Raw genomic sequence first — 23,632 nt, 5'->3', positions numbered from 1 at the left:
CCTTTAACTATGAAGGAAAGTCAAGTGGATAAATCAACTTGAATCCTCAAGCCCTAATCAACTCCTAAAGAAAGACTAGAATTAGTGGAATTCAAATCAACTAGCAACTTTCAATTATCAATCAACAAAAGAATTTGATAACTCAAGAGTCTCCAATTACTCAACCAAAGCCAAGAGGAGGAAAATCTACTCTATAATCCAACCAAGCATTTTATCAAACACTTGGAAGGCACAAAAGCAAAGCAACATAGAATTGCAAGAAAAATAAATCTTCAACTACTAATTGTAAGGAAATTAACAATAATTAAACTCAACAATAAAGGAGATGAAACATAAATTGCATTTAAGAGAAAATAGAAGAAGAGCGCATCAACAACAAAGTAAACAATTACAAGAATTAAAGTACAAAACTAAGAAAGAAAAGGTAGAAGAACAAGAAATTGAAGAGGAAAAGTATATCAAAGCATGAAATTAACCTAGATCTAAGAAATCCTAATCTACCCTAATCCTAATTCTAGAGAGAAGAGAGAGCTTCTCTCTCTAGAAAACTAACTAAAACATTTCCTTCAAAATTCAATTATGACTTCCCCCCTTGACTCCTCTTGATTTCGGCATGTAATAGGCTCTGAAATGAGTTGGATTTGGGCCTAGGAAACCCAGAAATCGCCCCCAGCGTTTTCACTTTAATGAAGTCACGTGTGAACGTTGACGCGTACGCGTGGGTCACGCGTACGCGTCGCTTGACATTTTTGCTTTCCATGCGTACGCGTCATATACGTGTACGCGCCGCCATGTGACTTCACATTCCACGCGTGCGCATCTGCTGCGCGTGCGCGTCGATGAATGCATCCCAAATCCTTGATTTCCCATAATTTTTTCACTTTGCATGCTTTTCTCTTCATTCCTTTGATCAATTCCTGGCCCTTTTCAACCTGAAATCACTAACACACACATCAAGGCTTCTAGTAGAATCAAAGGTGAATTTAAATTAACCAATTAAGGGCTTAAAAAGCATGTTTTCACTTTTAAGAACAAATTAGGAGAAATACATAAAACCATGCCATTTTACTGGATAAATGTGGGAAAAGGGTGATAAAATCTCCTAAATTCAGCATAGAATGCTCCATGAAATAGTGGTGCATCACCGGCCACATCTTGCGACGGAGGATCAACATTTGGGAGCAAGCAGGATAAAACCACCATCCTTGCATCTATCCAAGAAGATCAAATACAAATTGGGTGCAAGCGGGACAAAACCACTATCATTGCATCTACCCAGAATCTCAAACCATAACTGGAGAAAGTGGAATAACATCACTGTATCTACCCAGATAGGTATATCTTAATCAAATTTAATTCATTATGTAAGCTGGATAACACACAGACCTTGCCAATTCAGCCGTACTCTGTCATCGTCAATCTCATCATAAAATTTATCATTTAACATAATCATAATCGCCACTTGTCATATCATAATCCTCATCAACCACAATCATTATTCCACGTAAATATAATCAATCGGAACCAACACCACATTCTTAATCATTACTAATTGGTTCATCAATAACGTAATCATCATCAATCATAATCCCTCGCACATGTCTCAACTTAAATCAAAATTCTCATCATACTCATCAATAATTCAATACCAGAACTCTACTCCGCACACTTTAACATGCACCGGATTGGACTTGGACCATTACATTCGGCTTGTGGGTATGAGGTCTCTAATACGACACCCTATACTTGAGGTCAAGCTTGTATACAAACTCAATTAGAACATAATCATTTATAGCCAACAACAATCTAGGTCAAACACGGCATAATCCATTCAATCTCATCGAATCACATTTCTCTAATTAATCACTTTATAGATTGACAAACCAAACTTTCCTATTCCTTAATTTCAGTTTAATAATCCCAAAGTTCCACTATTATCCAAGGTTCGAAAAATCGGACCGGTCATCAAACTGCTCTAGCTACTGGTTCACTGGTGTCTAGTTCACTGGTCCAACCGGTCTAACCGGTGGTTCAACCGGAAAAACCGTTTTAAAATAAAATAATAAATAAATTATAAATAAACATCCTAAAATATAATTATAGTATAATATAAATATTAAAATAGTTTTCAAATTTAAAAAACTACATTAAATTCATCAATCAAATTCATATAATCTTATTAATATACAAATTCAAGTTAAATAGTATAAAAAAATACCAAATATTAAATGTCAACATAAAGATTTATCAATCATCAAAACCTCAAGATGTTCTTGTGAGTTTCTTTTTTTTGGGGATAATTATTTAAACATATTATGTAATTATGATTGTGATTTCAACTATTGTGCTAAGAAAAACCTTCAAGTAACAAGGATATGTTGATGGTGGTGGTGTCTTCTGAGGCATCAATGTCTCCTCATCCAGCCCCTCCAATTTCTTCAACTAAAGCCATAACAAAAGGAATGGTACCAGAAAATGAGGTAGTTAATAGATCATCAAATGAGAAGCTTTTTGTTATTTCAAGTGAAGATGAACAAGCCAATGCACAAGTTTGAATGTAGCAACTTAACAGAACTTAACAGAGTCAGAAAGAAAAAAGAAGCAGCAACAAAAGTTAAATACAGCAACAAATAATCACTCTAAACCCTGAAGTTAATAACTATTTTAACAAAAATTCAGAAACATCATACTTAAAAATTAAAAAATGGCAACAGCAGCATAACAGAGTAACAAAACATTCAAAACCAAACTTCAAGGACCATCAGCAACAGCAACAGATCCAGAACCAACTTTCAAACATTCAGAATAAAACTTCAAACCATCGGCAAATACAGGACAGACTCAATAATGATTAACCATGTTAGGAGCCATCAGCAATTAAAAATAGCAGCCACAAGTCCACAACACAATGATTAACCATGTTCTTAACCTAAAGCAGGAGCCAAACACAATGAAAATTAACAGCATGTTCTTAACCACAACACAAGACCATATCAGCAATTTTGCCTACAGCAATTTTGCCTACAACATTCAACAATATTGCAAAACAGAGTAAGTTCCCACTTTCCAGCATTAACAAAACACAATGAACACTAAAACGGAGTAACAAATTAAGTGTTCTGGACTAAAACAGAGTAAGTTTCCAGCATATTAGGTGTTCTGGACTAAAACAGAGTAACAAATTAACAATTACAAAGCAGCAAAACACTAAAGCAGTAATATTAGGTGTTCTAGAATCAGAACCATACATTCTAAGAAGAACGAAGAACGCAGACCCAACACCCAAGATGAATTGAAGAATTATGGAACAAAAATTGAAGAAGAAGTTCAGAGAAGATGAAGACGTGGAGTCACTCACCTGGGTTCGAGATGCCAGCGAAGACGAAGAGGAAGAAGCGGCGGTGCGGTGCTGAGGACCAGGCGACGGCGGTGGCACTGACGACCTGAGGACCGCGGCGACGATGGAGGGCTACTGGGCTGGGAATGCTTCAGACGGCTAGGTACACCGTTCACGAGTGGAGTGAGACTGAGATGAATGAATGGGGAAGAGACCAGGCGACGGCGGTGGTGCTAACGACCTGAGAATCCCGGCGACGATGGACGGCTACTGGGCTGGGAATGCTTCAGAGGGCTAGGGTTCACCGTTAGTGAGAGTGTGAGACTGAGATGAATGAATGGGGGAAGAAGGGGGGTTTAGGGTCACAAGTGGGTCCAGGTCGGGTTTCATTTTTTTTAAACAATTAAAAACGGCGTCGTTTTAGAGGAACCAGCCGGTTACCAGTCCGGCCCAACCGGCTGGTTTTCGGCCAGTTCACCGGTTTTTGGCCGATTCACCAGTTTTCGACCGGATTTCTCACCAGCGGTTTTTGGAGGAGGACCGGACCGTTTGCATCGCCGGTTCGCAATTAAACCGGTCAAACTGGCCGGTCCAGTCCATTTTTCAGAACCTTGCTATTATCTCGTAATTCTTGTAAATCACAACTCAACTATATGTTCCACAAGTATCTCTTTTTTCTTCCACTCACAACTTAGCTCTATTTAACACTATCTCATTTTACAATTTCTAACCCGAACCCATGGATTGATAAAGTAATTTATCTTTTTTAAATCTTTAATTAAATAAATAAATCTCTTTTTGTTGTTATTCAAATTTAAATAAGTTAAATCATAAACCAATTTTAAAACCATTTCAAGTTTTAAAACTTTTTCAATAAGGCTCAAAGCCATACCAGTTAAAAATCAAAAATCCTATTTTGAAACCCCGAAAGCGTTTATCCTCAAATCCATTATTTTAGTTACTTTAAATTCTTAAAAAGTACTCATGACATATTACTTTTGATAAATTGACCAAACCAAACTCATTTTCGAAACAATAACCAAAACTTTCAAAACCCTTCAAATTCTTAGAAAAATTTCGGCAGAACTTTCCCTAAAAAATGGAGTTTACCACCCTTCATGGGTTCCCTCAATTCAACTTCAACACAACAAAAATTAGCATTTCAATTCAACATTCTAAGTCCGTCATTCAAAACCAATAATGATCAATTTCAATAAAAAAAAAGGACCAAAATCAACATATTCAATCAATTTCACCAAAAATTATGAAATTAACCAATCACCAACAAAGACAACATTTCAATCACAGTAGAAAAATCATTTACATCATAGACATTTATCTATTTGCATTAACCTATTAAACTTGTCAAGTATTCAAAGCCCAAAACATTTTCATTTTAAAACAATCCTAGCCCCTACCTCAATTAACCGTAATCCAGAAATTAAACACGGCAATTTTCTTTTATTCTTAATTCGCAACAGCAACCTCATTGATTTCCAAGCAACCGCAATAAATACAGCAGCAACAACGCATATCTGACATAATTTGGATTTAATGCAGAAATTGAGGTTAAGCGAAACTAGAATAAATTATTGCGGCAAAAAGATGTAAAACATATTCGATCTTACCATGAGGGACGGCCAAGAATGCTGTGGCAGCAACTCCGGCAGCCACAAATGCAGCATGCAACAACGGTACACACTCCTACGACATTAATACCTCAAATTCTTTAACAAGCTATAATCAAGCACTAACTGCGAAGGTCCAAAATAGAATACACTTACTGTAACAACATAACGAAGCAGTAGCAACTCTGAACAAACCTGGCAGCAGCAACAGCGACAACTTTCACCGCATGCAATCCCAGTAAATTAACCCTACGGTACCAACATCTCGACCTCTTTAACAAACTGTAACAGAACACTAGATATTGAGGGTTCTGAAAAAAGAGAAATTACCGCACTTAGGAAGATTGCCAGGACAGAGCAGCGGCAGCTCCGACGGTAACTCCCGATGGCGAGACTTGCAGCGAGGAGCTCTAGTGGTGACACAGCAGCGACTTCACGGCTCCCTCTCACTCTTTGTTCCTCGTTCTTGACGGCGACAAGGCATGACGGAGCTGGCAGCAGCAGGGCGCTATGGCGGTGACCCACGACGAGGACAGCGATGAGTCAGCTTCTTCCTCTCCTCTGGCTCGCTCTCTTCTGCGAACTCTCTCTCTCATGCGCATCTCCTTTTGGGCCTCCCCCTCAAGCTCGTGACAGCAGTTATCTCGACGACGGCTGGCTCAAGGCGACGGCGACGCAGACAGCCTCAGTCAATGATGGTGGTAGCTCGGATGATGATCACAAGGCGCGACGGTTCCTCCTCGCGTGTGGCATGGACGGCGGCGACAGCGGCACTAGGCCCTACCGGCGCTGCTGTTCCCTCTTTTTCTCTCTTCATCTCCGCTGTGTGTATGTGTGTATTTTGTGTGTATGTTGAGTTTTGGGAAGAAACAGGGTGGCGGTTATGGCTAAGTTAGAAGGAGTTAGGGTTAGTGTGTTTGATTTTTAGGATTAGGGTTTGATTTGGAGATTTTTGGGTTAATTGGAGTTTGGTAATTTTAATCAAATTAAGGTATAGAGTGTTAATTTGAAATCTAATTTTATCCCTTAAAATTATTTTAAAAATATTATTTAATTATCAATTTGCTAATTGGCTTTTAATCAAGTATTCTAATTTAAAATATAAGATAATATAATTAATTTTTTTTATTTATAAAACTTAAAGTATTAAATTCAAAAATTTTAGTTATTTAAATAAATCATATAAAATTTTTATTATTTCACAACTACTAAACTTTATAATTTAAATATAGAAAATTATTCAATTATTCAATAATTATAAAATTAGATAAAACTTTTAATTTAAATAGTCAAAACCTCATTATTTTTGAATTTCTAAAACTTTAAATTGTAAATAGGAAAATGATCAATAATTATAAAATAAGATAAAATCCTTAATTTATTTTAAACTCAATTTATCAAAACTTACTTTAATTATCTTTAATAAAATAATTTTTGAAATTAAAGTCTTTAATGAATAAATAAATTGAAATTAGCTCGTAATAAGATTTTTTCAAAAATTCTAGGTCTTACATTCTATCCACCTTATAAAAATTTTCGTCCTGAGATATATAAAAATAGTTTCAACTTGTTATAAAATAAGTGAAGAAGGTATGATAAGGTGCCAAAATTTTCAAAATAGACTTGATGGGTTCGTGTTAAGTTATTATGGGCGGCGTCACACATCCTTATTCGTTTAACAACCCGAAAACTTCGCTGCTTTCAAACTCGCTTATCACTCCGTTTCAAGTTCACTCGAATATCTAATGTCATCCCCAACACTTATCATATATTAAAAGTTTCTCAACTTCCATTCCTTTTGAACTCTTATCTTGATCCTTCAATCTTTTCAATACGTCCAACTCTATAAACTTTTTGTTCTCTCACAACCCTCTGGTGAGTTCCGAAAAATGACTATCCTTGCAAACTTCACCAAATACTTGCTATCTCGTTACGTCCATCAAATGTGGTCTATATAATTTAAATCTTGATTCACCTTCTGCGTCAACAAGCTGCGTACCAATGATCTATCATACCGCTAGATATATCTAGGAATTGCACGTGAGACCAAGGCAAGCTCAAGTATACACAAAGATATACAAGTCTCAGGAAGAGAAGAATAAGAGTCAACGACAACTTTTTCATGAACTCAGAAGGATTAATAATAAAGGAAGTGGTACATTAGATTAAAATGAGTTCAAGTTAAATCAAAGATGTACAAGGTTCATAAAAATATGGAAGAATGGTCTAAGTCACAAGTAAATAAGGATGGTCGAAGGCTATAAAGTGTGCCGGAAGAAAAAATTAAATGCAAGAAAGAATCTGGAATCCAAAGAACTTCGATAGGAATATTGGGAAGAGAAACAGTGCATGGGTTTGAAATAAAGTCTAGATGAGTCAAGAAGTACATAGTTTATAGGAAAAATGACTAAATTCGATCATATTGTTCACAAAATTCAGGAGGAAGATTAGCAACACCATCATATAAAATATTCACAAAGGATGGAAAAACTTAAGTAGAAATGAATTTACTTTTTCAAAAGAAAGATACGAAACTAACATTTTTCAAAAGCAATACTAAAGATATATATAATGCACTACGTCAAAATAGATCCAAGCTAAAATAAATTATTCAAAGTTTGTAAAAATGAGAATTATTTGGGCTATGAATAGAAAATTTGTCTCAAGAATTTTGAAAGATACTTAGGGGCATAATCATATAAGAATCATGTATAAAATCGCAATAAAATTGGTAGAAAATCAAGTTGTGTCTAAGGAAGAAAGTCTAAGTTAAACTTTTCCCATCGGTCAAATAAAGAATAAGTGGTGCGTTGCAAACAAATAAGTTCAAACTACAATAACAAAGTTTCAAAGTGCATATAAGGGGATATATGCTGAATTGAGAATGATCATATAAAAATTCTAAAAATAGTTGTGGATGTAGTCAAGTAAGAAAAGAATTAAATTGAAATTTCTGTCAAGAGGGTCAGAAATAAGAACTCCAGGAGAAATTTACAAGGAAAGACATATTGCACCAAAACATGTTCAGAGTTGATCAAGAAATTACATCGTCCACGTAAAGAAATGCAATATCAAGGAAAATCTTGTAAAAGAATCAACTAAAACATTCCTTAAAAGATCAAAAACGAAACTCCAAGAGAATTTCACAAAATGTGACGTATCACCGCGGAGCAACTTCAAGTCGCCTCAAGGGTTTCATAGCTCATGTGGAGGAATATGAAGTCAGCAACCGTGTTGCAAGAATCAAAAAGAGCAACTAAGAGTACGATTAATCAAATTACGCATAAGAAAACTCAAATCACGTTTCAAGAAAAGGGAGTGAAATAGGAAATTTCAAGATGAGAAAAAGAAGGATAATTGATACATCAAATAATGTGGCAAGGTTATAGCACATTCATTGACATACACTAGTTAAAAGGAACACCTAATATTTCCAAAGATCCGAGAATTATTTGTTGCACCAGAACAAATCCAAGATTAAATCAAGGAGCAAAGAGTTTGTGAAGAAGGCTATAAATAGTGATAAGGATAAACGTTTCAAAAGATTCATGCAACAATCAGATACAGAACCAAGTAAGGACATACATGAATGATAACATAAGGTTGGCGAATAAGTCAATCACATTCCAAGAAAGAAATAAAGAACAAGGAATCTCAATGCAATTGATAGAGAAAAAGATAACGCCAAGCATGAGTAGAGAGTATACATCAAACAGAACTAACTTCAAAAATTAATTTCTAACACTCCCAAAACCCGTGAACTGCATCACTTATTAATTCTATTTTATCTATGATAACCCATTAACTCTCCCGTACACATAAACTATCAACATTAAGATGGCCAAACTTAAAATCAGCAGATATGCAATGGTAAGCTAACAACGTTAATCAATAGATGGTCATGTGCATAAAGCTGCAATTCTTGTTATCCGGACAAGACCTACAATATGACAGATACTCAGAGTATGCAATGAAGCATAGTCAGTTCATTTCCAAGACTCTAATCAGGATGAACTGCTCTGATACCATAAATGTAACGACCTAACTTTTACTACCTTATGATCGCACTAAAGTCCGAGCGTTACCTACCTCTACTCCTTTATTTTGATACTATATTTATTTAATATTGAGCCTTTGCAAATATACAACTGTATTTTTAATTATGGAAATGAAAAGTTTGTACTTTAAACCACTTAATCATATAAGTATATTCACATAGTACAAAATACATAGACTTATTAAAAAATTATCAAATACAAGTCTTGTCCCTCTAAAACTCAAAATGACAAAAAGGCGAGGAAAAAAATCTCAACTAAACCAAAAACAGAAAATACAAATACATATAGCCCTGTAGTTCGGTCATAGCTTCGCGCCAAAGCTTCCTGCTAAAGCTTCTTGAACCTGTTACTGAAATGTTGGATATAAAAAGGGGTGAAAACGTCATCCTTTTGGATTCTCAATAGGGAAGGAAATACCATCAAAGCAAAGAAATACTTGCAAATAGAAAGAATTCTCTTATAAAAACAGTTTCTTTTTAAAATTAACCTTTTAGGAAAGCTTTATGAGAAATCTTACTTTGAAAATGTCGTAATGGATCTTCTTTATTTTACAAATCCGTAAAGTAAATCTTTTAAAAAAGGGAAAAGACCAAAGGCATGCCTAAGGGCTTCCTACCCAATCAACTTACATCACTCATTCCTAACCATCCAATACATAAACTACAGTATTAGCACAATACCAAGTCCAATCTACCTCAACCTCCATCACCACATCAGGAACAACCCTCAGCATCACCACCGCCAGCATGAGGGATCTCTAAGTTTTCAAACACAAACAAAACAATACAAAGCATACACAAATATAGAATACAGATAGAGCAATTATATCAAGTAGCAGATAGATTTAATTATTCAAATAGGCAAACCAAATACAAGATGCACACTCAAACAATACACACAAATGCAAATGATGCATATTTGTCCTATGGCCGATGATATCATCTGTCGATTATATAGCAAAGCCCGACATGTCCATTAGCTAACCCTGGATAGTCCTTGTGTGCACGCATCTCGCAAGAGGGATTAACATCTCTTGGAGGAATAATATTCGGAAGGGTCTAAGTGTCTAGCCACAACTTGTGACGGAGGATCAACATCTGGGAGCAAGCGGCATAAAACCACCATCCTTACATCTACCCAAGAAGATCAAATACAAACTGGGAGCAAGTAGGACAAAGCCACCATCCTTACATCTACCCAGAATCTCAAACCATAACCCGGAGCAAGTGGAACAACATCACTGCATCTACCCAGGCAGGTATATCTCAATCTACTTTAATTCATTACGCAAGCGGGATAACACCCAGACCTTGCCAATTAAGCCATACTCAATCATCGTCAATCTCATCATAAAATTTATCGTTTAACATAATTATAATCGCCACTAGTCATATCATAATCTTCATCAACTACAATCATTATCCCACGTAAATATAATCAATCGGAACCAACACCACATTCTTAATCATTACTAATCGATTCATCAATAACATAATCATCATCAATCATAATCTCTCGCACATGTCTCAACTTAAATCACAATTCTCGTGATACTTGTAACACCCTACCACACAGAGCTTTACGCTTATGTTCGTAAATCAGAGGTTGTAAAGTATTACGACCTTTAAAGGTAAAATGCGTACATAGGCATATATGAAAAGAAGTTTAACTAGGAACCTTGAAGAAAAAGTTGAACAAAACAGAACTCAAAAGTCACATCACACTCGAACGGTTAAGAATAAAATGCGTGAATAGTAAAACAGAAGAAACACAGTACATATGAGATAGGAGTTTCAAAAAAGAGATATAAATTAACAAGCTCTAGATTCGACTTGCAAAGCAAAGGCCGGCCAGAGTATATATATATATATATATATATAAGAACCGGGAGTTCTCAGTATGGTAAAGATGCCCATATAAATAATTAAATAATATTTTGGGAAGCTAGAGGCATTCCAAAACCATAACAATCCCATATCTAATCCTAGAGTTCGCACTAAACCAAAAACATGATGACTATATCTAAGGATTTCTAATCTAACTCTTCGTTTTTCTTTCTTTGCAGACCTTCAAATCATCAAGTGGAACTACCCTCAGTGTCTCCTCCACCCGCCTGAGGGATCTCTCAGAAACAAACACAAGCATGACAGACAAAGAAAACACAAATATGGAAACAGATACAGCAATTAGATCAAGTAGCAGTTAATTACAGTTAAGCAAATAGGTAAGCTAAAGCAAATGCATACTCAAACAAAACATACAAGTGCATATGATGAATGTCTGTCCTATGGCCGATGAGTCTTATCTGTCGGTTTTTCAGCCAAACCCGATATATCTGGTAGCAAACTAACGGAGGGAAATCGTCAGTTCAGAATCTTCACAAAAATAATTCCGTTGAAGTATAGATCCAAACCAACAGACAACTATCAATCAAAGTTTAATTTGTTTGTCACTTAAGTCAAACCAATATAAACCAAGAGTATTTAAACCTCGGCTCGTCTCTCAAAGGAATTGCAGGAAAGTGTGCATATTATTGGTTATGAGAATGTTGAGGGTTTTTGGAATGATGAATAAGAAATGTAAATTGCAAGAAAGTAAAGCTAACAACTAAGATAATATAAATGCTAAATGACACTCATGGAAAGGATTAAGTGTTGAGGTTTCCTATCCTAGATCATTGACCACAACATGGTAATTACAAAGGGTTAATTCCACTTAGTCATCCTCTAACATTGGAGGGTTAAGTCAAGTGGACATACTTGATCCTAAAACCAACTAACAACCCTAAATTACCAATCACACTGGACATCAATGACATCAAGGAACCTACGTCCTTAATCTTAAGCCAAGAGTGCTAAAATCTACTTTAAAACTAAACCAAGTATTTTATCAAACACTTGGAAGGCATAAAATGAAAGCAGGTAAAATTACAATAATAATAAAATCTAAAGCTATCAAATGCAAGACAGCAATAATAACAACTCAATTAAACATCAATTAACATAATAACATCAAATTGCATTAAAGAAAATCAAAATCTAATAAGGGTTCATGAAAGTAAAAATGGCAACATAGAGAAATTAACAAGAGAAACTAAGAAGATTAAGACAATAGAACAAGAAAATGTAAACGAAATTGAACTAAAACAAGAATTAAAACTTAGATCTAAGAAAATTTGACCTAAACTATCCTAAAGTCTAGAGAGAAGTTAGAGCTTCTCTCTCTAGAATTCTAACCTAAAACATGGCTAAAACTCAACTATGACTACTTGGTTCATTCTCCCTTCAATCTCTAGTTCAATAGCATCAGAAATGGGTTGGATTGGGCCCAAAATGCTCCAAAAATCGCTGGTCACGTGTTACCTTAAGTGAGTCACATTTTTTGTGTTCTGCGTACGCAGCACTTTGGCTACATACGTGGACGTCTTAACACACGTCCATCATAGAATATTGAATATCATTTTGAAACTCCAGATGTTAGCTTTCTATTGCCACAGAACCGCCTCATTTGGAGCTCTATAGCTCAAGTTATGATCACTTGAGTACGAAGAGGTCAGGATTGACAGCTCTACAAATCCTTCACTTCTTCATGAATTTCCCACTTTTACATGATTTTCCTTCATCTTTCCAAGCAATAATCCTTTCCTCCTAAACCTTAAATCACTTACACAAACACATCAAGGTATCGAATGGAATAGAAGTGAAATTAAAATTAGCAATTTTAAGCATAAAAAACATGGTTTTCATCACTAAGCATAATTAGGAGAAATTCACAAAATTATGCTATTTCAATGAATAAATGCAAGAGAAGTCAATAAAATCCACCCAATCAAAGCAAATAAATACCATAAAATTTGGATTTATCACATTCCCAAACTCAAACAACAGCATGTCCTCATGCCAAACTCAAGAAGGATAAGACCAAGGCATGCAACACTTATTCAAAATAAGCTATCTATATGCAATCTACCTAAATGCATACAACTACTTGGTCAAAATAAATCAATTTCCAAGAATATATATATATATATATAAACATAAGGGTTAAAGCAATCACAACTAAGTCAAATCTAACAATTGATTAGAGTTCTAGAAAAGAATTTATAAACTTGCAAGATAAGAAATAATAATCGGTGGAAACATAGAATTGAGCAATCGAACCCCTCATTGGATGTGTATACGCTCTAATCGCTCAAGTATTTAGGGTTGATTTACTCAATTCTCTTCTAATCTTGCTTTCTAATATTTGTTCTTTTTCTAACAATCAACAATTATTCAATCCTTGCATACAAATATCATGAGAACTTTTCAAGGGTGTAATGGGGCTAGGGTCAAGGTAAGGATATATATGGCTAAATGAGCATGAAATTTGAATATTTGTTTAACTTAAGCTCTCACCTAACCTACAATCTATTTAACTGTAATACAAAACCTAACTACCCATTATTAACTTTTTCTACACACTCATGCATTCTCTTTTTAGTCACAACACATATGCACTATTATTATTTCTTTACTTTGGGGCATTTTATCTCCTTTATATTGTTTTCTTTTTCTCTTCTTTTTTTTTCTTCTTTTTTTTCTTTTTCTTTTCTTTTCAAAATAAAATATATACAAGAGTATCAATGCATATGGTTTAAACATTTAATACATGAGTATGTACCCAATTCCCAAGATCTTCAATAAAAATACAAAAATACACTTTTGTCTCTACCAATATTCTCGAACTTCTCCACACTTGAATGATACACACTCTCACTAGCCTAAGTTAATCAAATATCCAAATTAAGAACATTTGTTATTTTTCACTTAGGAGTAGTGATGTGCTAACATTAAGAATAAAAAGGGATTAAAATAGGCTCAAAGTTGGCTAATAATAGTAGACAAAAGGGTAAGGCCATTTGGGTAAGTGAGCTCAAATCAAATAAAGGCCTCAATCATATAAATGCATTCATACATTAAATAATAGACATAAAGAATCAAACAAATCAAAGATTACAATCATAGAAAGAGAATAAGACACACAAGAATGAAAATAGTGGTTAATATGATATTACTCACATGGTTGTGTATTCTTAGCTCAAAAACCATGTTCCACAATATATAATTCAACCAAGTTTTATAAAAAATATTTTAACTCAAATCAATTTTGGAATGTCAATGCCCTATTAAGAATATTTTTCTTGAAAAATTTTATTATTTTAACTAAGCTTATTATATGTATGTGTGTGTGTGTGTGTGTATATAAAAATGAGTGCAATAAACTAAGAAAAATGCAAATGGAGCTCTAACATATATACAAACAAAAAATGCAACTAAGAATTCTAAAAGACCTAGTGAAAAGAGCGAAACTCTCGCGTGATCTAGAATTTTCACAAATAAATTCGCGTTGTAAGTATAGCTTCTAGACCGACAAGAATTCCTTTCTTACAAAAGTTTGGTTGTCACAAGTAACAAAACCCAAATAAATTTATAACCAAAGTATTTAAACCTCGGGTCGTCTTCTCAAGGAATTGCAGGGAGGTATGATTTATTATTGGTTATGTAAAAAGATATGTTTTTGGGTTTTTTAAAATAAGGAACAAGTAATTTAAATGACAAGAAAAATAAATTAATAATAATAAAATCTTTTGGCAAGGTATGAGAAATTGAAGTCCTATCCTCGTTATCCTTATCAGGTGTGATGAGAATTGGATTCTGCTCCCACTTAAATTAACCCTTGCTAAACAAAGGAAAGGCAAGTGGACAAATTAATTTGATCCTCAGGTCCTAGTCAACTCCTATGGAAGGACTAGAGTTATTGGAGTACAAATTAACCAGCAAAGAATTCCAATTTTAATCAACAGCTGAGTTTGATAACTCAAGGGTTATAAATTACTTAACCAAAGCCAAAAAGGGAAAATCTACTTGAATAAAAATGCCTTCAGATGGGAAGCAACAGTAACATAAATAAAAGAAAGAAATCTTAAATCTGAAATACCTCAAATTGTATTAATTAAGAAAATCATAACATGAATGGTTCATAAGCTAGATTGAAAAGATAAATAACAATTAAAGTAATAGAATAAATAAAACTAGAAAGTAATTTAAAAGAACATTGAACCTGTGATTGAAGAAATAACCATAAACTGAAAGGAATCCTAATTCTAAAATCTAAATCCTAAATCCTAAATCCTAAGAGAGAGGAGAGAGCCTCTCTCTCTCTCTAAAACTACATCTAAAACCTAAAATTATGTGAATGTGGCGTGTGTATTGTTCGGATGCATTCCCCCACTTTATAGCCTCTAATTTGTGTTTTCTGGGTCGAGAACTAGGTCAGAAACAGCCCAGAATTCGCTGGTTGCGAATTCAAACATGCTGATTTTTGTCACTGCGATGCGTCCGCGTGGAGCACGTGTTCGCGTCACCTATCTGTATGGCCACTATGACAAATTATATATCAAATCAAAGATCCGGACGTTATCTTTCCAACGCAACTAGAACCGCGTCATTTGGACCTCTGTAGCTCAAGTTATGACCGTTTGAGTGCGAAGAGGTCAGGCTGGACAGCTTAGCAATTTCTTCAACTTCTTGTATTCCTTCCATTTTTGCATGCTTCCTTTCCATCCTCTAAGCCATTCCTGTACTATAAACCCTGAAAACACTTAACACACATATCAAGGCATCGAATGATAATAAGAGAGGATTAAAGTTAGTAAATTTAAGGCCAAAGAAACATGTTTTCAATCATAGCACAAGATTAGGAAGGAAAATGTAAAACCATGCAAATAGTATGAATAAGTGGCTAAAGAGTTGATAAAAACCACTCAATTGAGCACAAGATAAACCATGAAATTGTGGTTTATCAACCTCCCCACACTTAAACAATAGCATGTCCTCATGCTAAGCTCAAGAAAAGCTATAAAGGAGTGAAGAGGAATGGTAGAATGTATGAAATGCAACCTATCTAGATGAATACAACTACATGCTAAGATGTTTCTACCTACTTGGTTAAAAGTAAATAAGCTCTCCAAGACAAAAATAATTCAAATTTCACTAATTAAAATTATACAGTAAAGACAAGTAAACTTGTAAGAAGATAGCTCATGAAAGCAGGGAACATAGAATCAAGCATTGAACCCTCACTTGTAGTGTATATCACTCTAATCTCTCAAGTGTCTAGGGTTAATCACTCTACTCTCATCTAATCATGCTTTCTAAACTTTGTTCTTCATCTAACCAATCAACAAAAATTAATGTGCCAATGCAAACATCATAAGGTCTTTTCAGGGTTGTAATGGGGCTAAGATAAGGATGAGGATATATGTATGGCCAAGTGAGTTATAAATTGAATCTTTAGTTAACCTAAACTTTCACCTAACATACATATACTCTATATAATTCTAATTCATGCCTAGCTACCCAAAATTCCCACTTTTGCATCACATACTCATGTATCAACTTTTCTTTAATTTTATCACATGTGCATTGATTTTTCATTAACTTAACATTGGAGTAATTTTGTCCCCTTATTTATTTACTTATTTATTGAATTTTTTTTGGAATTTTTTTTATTTTTTTATTTTTTAAATAGAAAAATAAACATAACTTATCAATGCACATGGATTTTTTATTTTTCTAGTCTCACATGAGTAGGTACCCAAATTTCTAATATTTTATCAAAGTAAAAGTATAACACATTCCCTTATTAACCCATGTTTCCACGATTTTCCCACACTTAGTTGATACACAATCTCTATCTTAAGCTAACCAAAGATTCAATTGAGATATTTAATTATTTTTCTGCTTAAAGCTAGTGATGTGGTTATAGAACAGAATAAATGGGGATAAAAGGCTCAAGGTGGCTAACAAGGGTGATGTAAAAGGTAGGCTTATTTGGAATAAGTGAGCTAATAACAAATAATGGCCTCAATCATATGCAAGCATGTAAATACACTAAATAGTGGACATATAGAATGGAACAAAGCAAAGATTGCAATCATAGAGAAGAAAACACACAAGAATAAAAATTTATGGTTAAATAATGTAACCATATAAATAAGCTCAAAATCTCACAAGTTGTGTGTTCTTAGCTTTAAACCATGTTTCAAATACAACTTCAAACAAGTTTTAACAAAAAAATTTTTCAATTTAAATTAGTGAAATACTATAAAAATTTCTTGAAAAAAGAAAATATTACTTTAACCAAGTAGTAACTAAATGCACAAAATCAAGAAAACATGTAATCATATATGCAGATGCAACAATGAACTAATAAAGAAAATAAGATATTGGTGTTGAGAAGAAAGTAACTAACCCTTGGAGATCGGTATCGACCTCTCCACACTTAAAGATTGCATCGTCCTCGGTGCATGCTAAGATGTGCAAGTGGACGGGCGGTTATAACTGATGCTTTTCTCCAAAGATTGTGCAGATGGACTTGTTTGTCTCCCCATTAAGAAGCTTTTCTATTTCCTTTCTTCGGTGGCCAGCCTGAAAGAAGAGAAAAAGAAGAACAGGAACCCAAAAATAATAATAGAAAACAAATAAAATATGAGTGGGTAATGCCAAATAATAAGAGTCTCAATTATATGGTAGCTACAACATGCAGTGAAAAAACAGTAGAAGCACATGGCAAATCAAGAGTGCAAAATTTTACAACAATGAGGAAGAGAGTGTGGGTAAGGAAAGACAATATAAATTCATATCAATGCACACGGAATATAAATATCATAAAAGATTAGCATTGACTTAAATAATATTACCCAATAGTGGAAAACAAGTCATTAAGCACCAAAATAATACCAGAAAAGATGTAACAGTTGAATAAGAAAATTTAACACCAATGGAAAAATAATAACTTTAGAAAAGAAAATAAAAATATGCACAAAATTAAAATTCAATGAATGAAAGTACGTAAATAAATAAAATAGAATGGAAGTGAAGAAGGATGATGAAGAAAAGGAAAGTAGGAAATAAAGAAGAAAGAAGAAAAGATAGAAGAAATTAGGATTAGAGAAGAAAAGATAAGATAATTGGCACTAATTTGGATAAGTTGTGCGATGCAGGCGACGTGGATGCGTGGGTCATGCGATCGCGTGGTGTGTGATTTTTGTCAAGTGACGCGGACGCGCGGGTTACACGGTCGCGTGACTTGATTTATGCGAATGGCACGAGGGCAGCGACGCGTTCGCGCAACTTTCTGTTTCAAACCCATTTTGCCAAAATTTAGGGTGACGCGATCGCGTGAATGACCTTTCTTTTAAAACTGACACGAACGCGTGGGGAACGCGTTCGCGTGGTAGGGCTTGTGCTTCTAGCATGGTTCCAGCCCCACTCCATCATAACTTACTGCCATACACCTCTTTACGTCGATTTTGCAGGGCCACGCGTTCGTGTGGATGACGCGGACACATGGGGAGGCTATTTCGCAAACGACGCGCGGTCGCGTGGGCATGTTTGTGCCTAAGGCATGCCTCTATCCACGCTTTCGCATGACTCTCTGTCCAATTCTCTTTTCTTCAATACGCCCTGGTGACGCGGACGCGTCAGCGACGCTACCGCATCGCGTGCGTTTTTTTATGCAGTATGCAAAATGCAATGATAGTGTGGATGCTATGAATAATTCCAGGTTCAATGAAAATAGAATAAAATAAAACTTAAAAATAAACAAAAACGAAATAAAATCAAAATTGAAGAAAAAGAACGATCATACCATGGTGGGTTGTCTCCCACCTAGCACTTTTAGTTAAAGTCCTTAAGTTGGACATTTGGGGAGTCCTTTGTTATAGTGGTTTGTGCTTGAACTCATCCAGGAATCTCCACCAATGTTTGTGATTCCAATGGCCTCCGGGATCCCAAACTAGTTGCATAAAGCCTTCAAGCAAGTTAAAGCAAGTGACAAGGCCCCATGAGTGTTGATTGCTGGAATGAATTCCGGGGTCCCAGACCTTGCCTTTGCACCCGTCTTCTTGTTGACCATCTTGATTCCATCCGGGTGGCACGCAATTAAAATTCTCACTGAGACATCCAAACAGCTTCCTAGACCAATTCAATTGAGAATTGTACCAACCTTTGTACTTCAATTTGGAGCATGCAACCATATTGAACCTTGCATGACAATTCCTACCACTAACCATCTTCCGCTTGCTCTTATAGCCACAAAGAGCTCTAAGCTGACCATCTGTCTCAAGCAAAGCATATTCAAGTGAGCTAATTAAGGTTAGAGATGAGAGATTTACCCACTTGAATGAAGGGATGGATGGTGATGGCTTTGGGGGAGAGGTCTCCAACAGCTTTGGCAAGGTGATTTCCAGCTCAATTCCCTTGTGCTCTTCTTTGACAATTTCCACCTCTTTGCAAGCTTCTTTAATATCAACCTCTTCCTCTTGGTAGCTTTCTTCCAATTCGATCTCTTCTTCATTGTTCACCAAGGGCATGGGAGGTTGTGCTTCTTCTTCTTTAATCTCTATGTCAAGTCCAATGGGAGAGGATTCTAATGTAGATAAGAATTCATCAATGATTGAATCCATCTCTTGATCATCCCCTTCAAAGTCTTCAACCATGATATGCCTTGGAGGTTGTACACCCTCCTCAACAACAAATTCAAACTCCTTAGAAGGGGGTTCTATGACTGGGCTTTCCCATGGATGTTCAGCATCTCCTAAGTCTTCAACCACTTCTTCCTCTTCAATAATTACTGCTTTGTCCAGTTGTTTTAGTATAAAATCGTACTCATCCTTGATGATTTTCTTTCCATGATAACTCCTTTCAACTATTCCTTCTTCTTCAAAGGTCTCTCCTATCTCCACATTTTGGGCTTCCTCTTGCTCTAAGACAAAATCAGACTCCTCCTTGATGTCTTCCTTTACTAATTCTTCAACCACTCCTTCGACTTCAAGGGTCTCCATTACCTTCATCTGTAGGGCCTCCTCTAGCTTCTTATGAAGTATGGATTCGCGAAGATGATTCCTTCTTTCTTGTTCCATATCAATAGCATAACTGTGATCATCTTGCTCTTGGATTGATGGATGTGGGTGCTCTTCCATGGAGGGTGGTGATGGGATGGGAAGATTATTATGTGGTTGAAAAGGAAGTACACTAAAGTTTGAGGGTTGAATATTGGAGGTAGAGGGTTGGTCCATGCGGGATATAAGTACTTGAAGAGTAGAGGTGAGACTAGTGATAGAGGCAAGTGTGGTATGAAGCTTTGTTTGCCCTTGGTGAATAACACCAAGGGTGTTGTCATCCAGTGGAGGTTGGGGTGGATAAGGGTTAGGGTCATATGGAGGTGAATGGTGTAAACGGGCTTGTGAGTTTGGTGGTTCAAAGGTATGTTGTGGAGGTGGTTCATAAGCATATGATGGGACTTGTTGGTAACTACAAGGGGGTCCACCATATCTATCATCTTTGTACACTCCCTGGAATGGCTCTTGACCATAGTAATTAGGTGGAGGTGGTTTGTCACGAAGGGGTCCACCATGACTATTGTTTTGGCATGCATTGTAGGATGGTCATTTTTCATGGTACTTTGGAAGGTGTTGTTGCCAAAAGGGTTGATCAGATCCTCGTGGCTCCTTCCATCTTTGATTGCTTTGACCTTGATGCATGTTCCTGTTATAGCTTTCATTCCTTACAACAACATTGGAACCAAACTCAAAGCGACGAGGGTGAGAACTCATAGTAACTAACAAAAATTAAAAATAAAAATAAATAAACAAGCAAAGGAAAATAAAATAAATAAGAGAAAAGGTTTAAAAAAGATTTTTAAGATTAAAAAAAAGATAAGATAAGTTAGGTAAGAGAAGATAAGTTTTTAAATTAAAAGGTTTTGAAATTTAAATTTTTGAATTTGAAAATTAACTTTTGAATTTTAAAGTTTGAAATTTGAAATTTGAACTTTGAATTTTAAATTTTGAAATTTGAAAATTGAGTTTTGAAAAAGTCAACAATATAAGATAAGTATTTGAAAAAGATTTAAATTTTGAAAAGGTTTGATTTTTAAAATTTTAAATTTAAATTTTGAAATTTGAATTTTGAGTTTTGGAATTTAAATATTGAAAATTGAAATTTGATTTTGAAATAAGACAAGATAAGATTTTGAAAAAGATATGATTTTTGAAAAAGATTTGAATTTTGAAATTTAAAACTAAGATAAGATAAGATAAAAAATTTTAAAATAAAAATCTGAATTTTTTTTTATAATTTTCGAAAAAATCAATTTAAAAGTAAATATTTACAATAACCAATAATAAGGCACACATTTGCAATTCTTCAACAACGGCGCCATTTTGAAAAGAGCAAAACTCTCGCGCGATCTAGAATTTTCACAAATAAATTTGCGTTGTAAGTATAGCTTCTAGACCGACAAGAATTCCTTTCTTACAAAAGTTTGGTTATCACAAGTAACAAAACCCAAATAAATTTATAACCGAAGTATTTAAACCTCGGGTCGTCTTCTCAAGGAATTGCAGGGAGGTATGATTTATTATTGGTTATGTAAAAAGATATGTTTTTGGGTTTTTTAAAATAAGGAACAAGTAATTTAAATGACAAGAAAAATAAATTAATAATAATAAAATCTCTTGGCAAGGTATGAGAAATTGAAGTCCTATCCTCGTTATCCTTATCAGGTGTGATGAGAATTGGATTCTGCTACCACTTAAATTAACCCTTGCTAAACAAAGGAAAGGCAAGTGGACAAATTAATTTGATCCTTAGGTCCTAGTCAACTCCTATGGAAGGACTAGAGTTATTGGAGTACAAATTAACCAGCAAAGAATTCCAATTTCAATCAACAGCTGAGTTTGATAACTCAAGGGTTATAAATTACTTAACCAAAGCCAAAAAGGGAAAATCTACTTGAATAAAAATACCTTCAGATGGGAAGCAATAGTAACATAAATAAAAAAAGAAATCTTAAATCTGAAATACTTCAAATTGCATTAATTAAGAAAATCATAACATGAATGGTTCATAAGCTAGATTGAAAAGATAAATAACGATTAAAGTAATAGAATAAATAAAACTAGAAAGTAATTTAAAGGAACATTGAACCTGTGATTGAAGAAATAACCATAAACTGAAAGGAATCCTAATTCTAAAAATCTAAATCCTAAATCCTAAATCCTAAATCCTAAGAGAGAGGAGAGAGCCTCTCTCTCTCTAAAACTACATCTAAAACCTAAAATTATGTGAATGTGTCGTGTGTATTGTTCGGATGCATTCTCCCACTTTATAGCCTCTAATCTGTATTTTCTGGGTCGAGAACTGGGTCAGAAATAGCCCAGAATTCGCTGGTTGCGAATTCAAACATGCTGATTTTCGTCACTGCGACGCGTCTACGTGGAGCACGCATTCGCGTCATCTAGCTGTACGGCCACTATAGCAAATTATATATCAAATCGAAGCCCCGGACGTTAGCTTTCCAATGCAACTGAAACCGCATCATTTGGACCTCTGTAGCTCAAGTTATGACCGTTTGAGTGCGAAGAGGTCAGGTTGGACAACTTAGCAATTTCTTCAACTTCTTGTATTCCTTCCATTTTTGCATGCTTTCTTTCCATCCTCTAAGCCATTCCTGCCCTATAAATCCTGAAAACACTTAACACACATATCAAGGCATCGAATAATAATAAGAGAGGATTAAAGTTAGTAAATTTAAGGCCAAAAAAACATGTTTTCAATCATAGCACAAGATTAGGAAGGAAAATGTAAAACCATGCAAATATTATGAATAAGTGGGTAAAGAGTTGATAAAAACCACTCAATTGAGCACAAGATAAACCATGAAATAGTGGTTTATCACCTAGTAATAGCAGAAAAAATGAAATGTGAAAGTGTGTGGATTAGAATTTTTCACCCAAGAATGGAAGGAGTCATCATCACCCCACCTTCAGCTAGTGGGTCATCCAGCTGCTGCATGTTCTTCCTTTTGCTTTCCTTTTTTGCTTAGGATGACTCATCCTGAAAGATAAAAAAACAGGATAGTAAGATGAGTAAATGCAAGAGCAAGGGAGCATAGATTGTTGGAATGAGGTAAGAATCACTAAAATGAAGTGAGTTAATAAGGTTGTGACATTAAGGAAAATAATGTGTGAGTTCTAAGTTGCGCACGATTTAGAACACACACACTAGCATTGAAAGCTGTGTTACAATTACACACAAGAAGTATGTACTTTACTCATTCTAGTGTACTTGAGATACTTTAAAGAAAATCTTGTAGGTTAAGACAAACAAACAAGTAATAAAGAAGCTTGAAAGTACTCAAGCAATAATCAAGCAATTGTGAAATGGATAATGAATGAACATTGGTTGATATGCAAGAGAACTTAATGGACCAAATGAAATATGAAACTTGCACATCAATCAATGACACACCTTGAAGTTTGTTTGCATCACCTAATTGACATAAAGTGGAAAACATGGGTGCTATGCAACTTAAGAAAAGAGAGATATAAGGTGAGATCAATCACATAGCAAGCATGGTCCATATAGCTTCAGAACTTCAAAAAGATGTCCCTAGGTGAACTTACAACCCAATTTCACAATCCCACAATTTTGATGCACAAACTTGGTGATGTAAATAAAAGTCAACATAAGAAAGCATCACCTAACAACAAATGCATCAAT

The 23,632-nt window shown here is 34.9% G+C and overlaps 1 long non-coding RNA gene across 2 annotated transcripts; it reads right to left on the bottom strand.

Annotated features, from left to right (window-relative positions):
* Positions 1-322: 322 nt before the first annotated feature.
* On the bottom strand, positions 323-5,826 carry LOC107643282 (uncharacterized). Of its 2 annotated transcripts, XR_015883196.1 has the most exons (6): positions 5,296-5,826; positions 5,122-5,214; positions 4,966-5,041; positions 3,359-4,872; positions 2,359-2,442; positions 323-932 (listed from the first exon to the last, which is right to left on the bottom strand). It is a non-coding gene; the product is annotated as an uncharacterized LOC107643282 (long non-coding RNA). The 2 variants fall into 2 exon arrangements; XR_015883197.1 differs by lacking the exon at positions 323-932 and having other exon boundaries at positions 2,281-2,442; positions 3,359-3,631; positions 5,296-5,816.
* Between the last annotated feature and the right edge of the window lie 17,806 nt (positions 5,827-23,632).

Source organism: Arachis ipaensis, chromosome B5, assembly GCF_059453495.1.
Source record: "Arachis ipaensis isolate K30076 ecotype BB chromosome B5, ASM5945349v1, whole genome shotgun sequence".
In the NCBI taxonomy this organism is placed as follows: Eukaryota; Viridiplantae; Streptophyta; class Magnoliopsida; order Fabales; family Fabaceae; genus Arachis; species Arachis ipaensis.
Note: the sequence above shows the minus strand (reverse complement) of the source record. Positions and strands in the feature narration are given on the sequence as shown.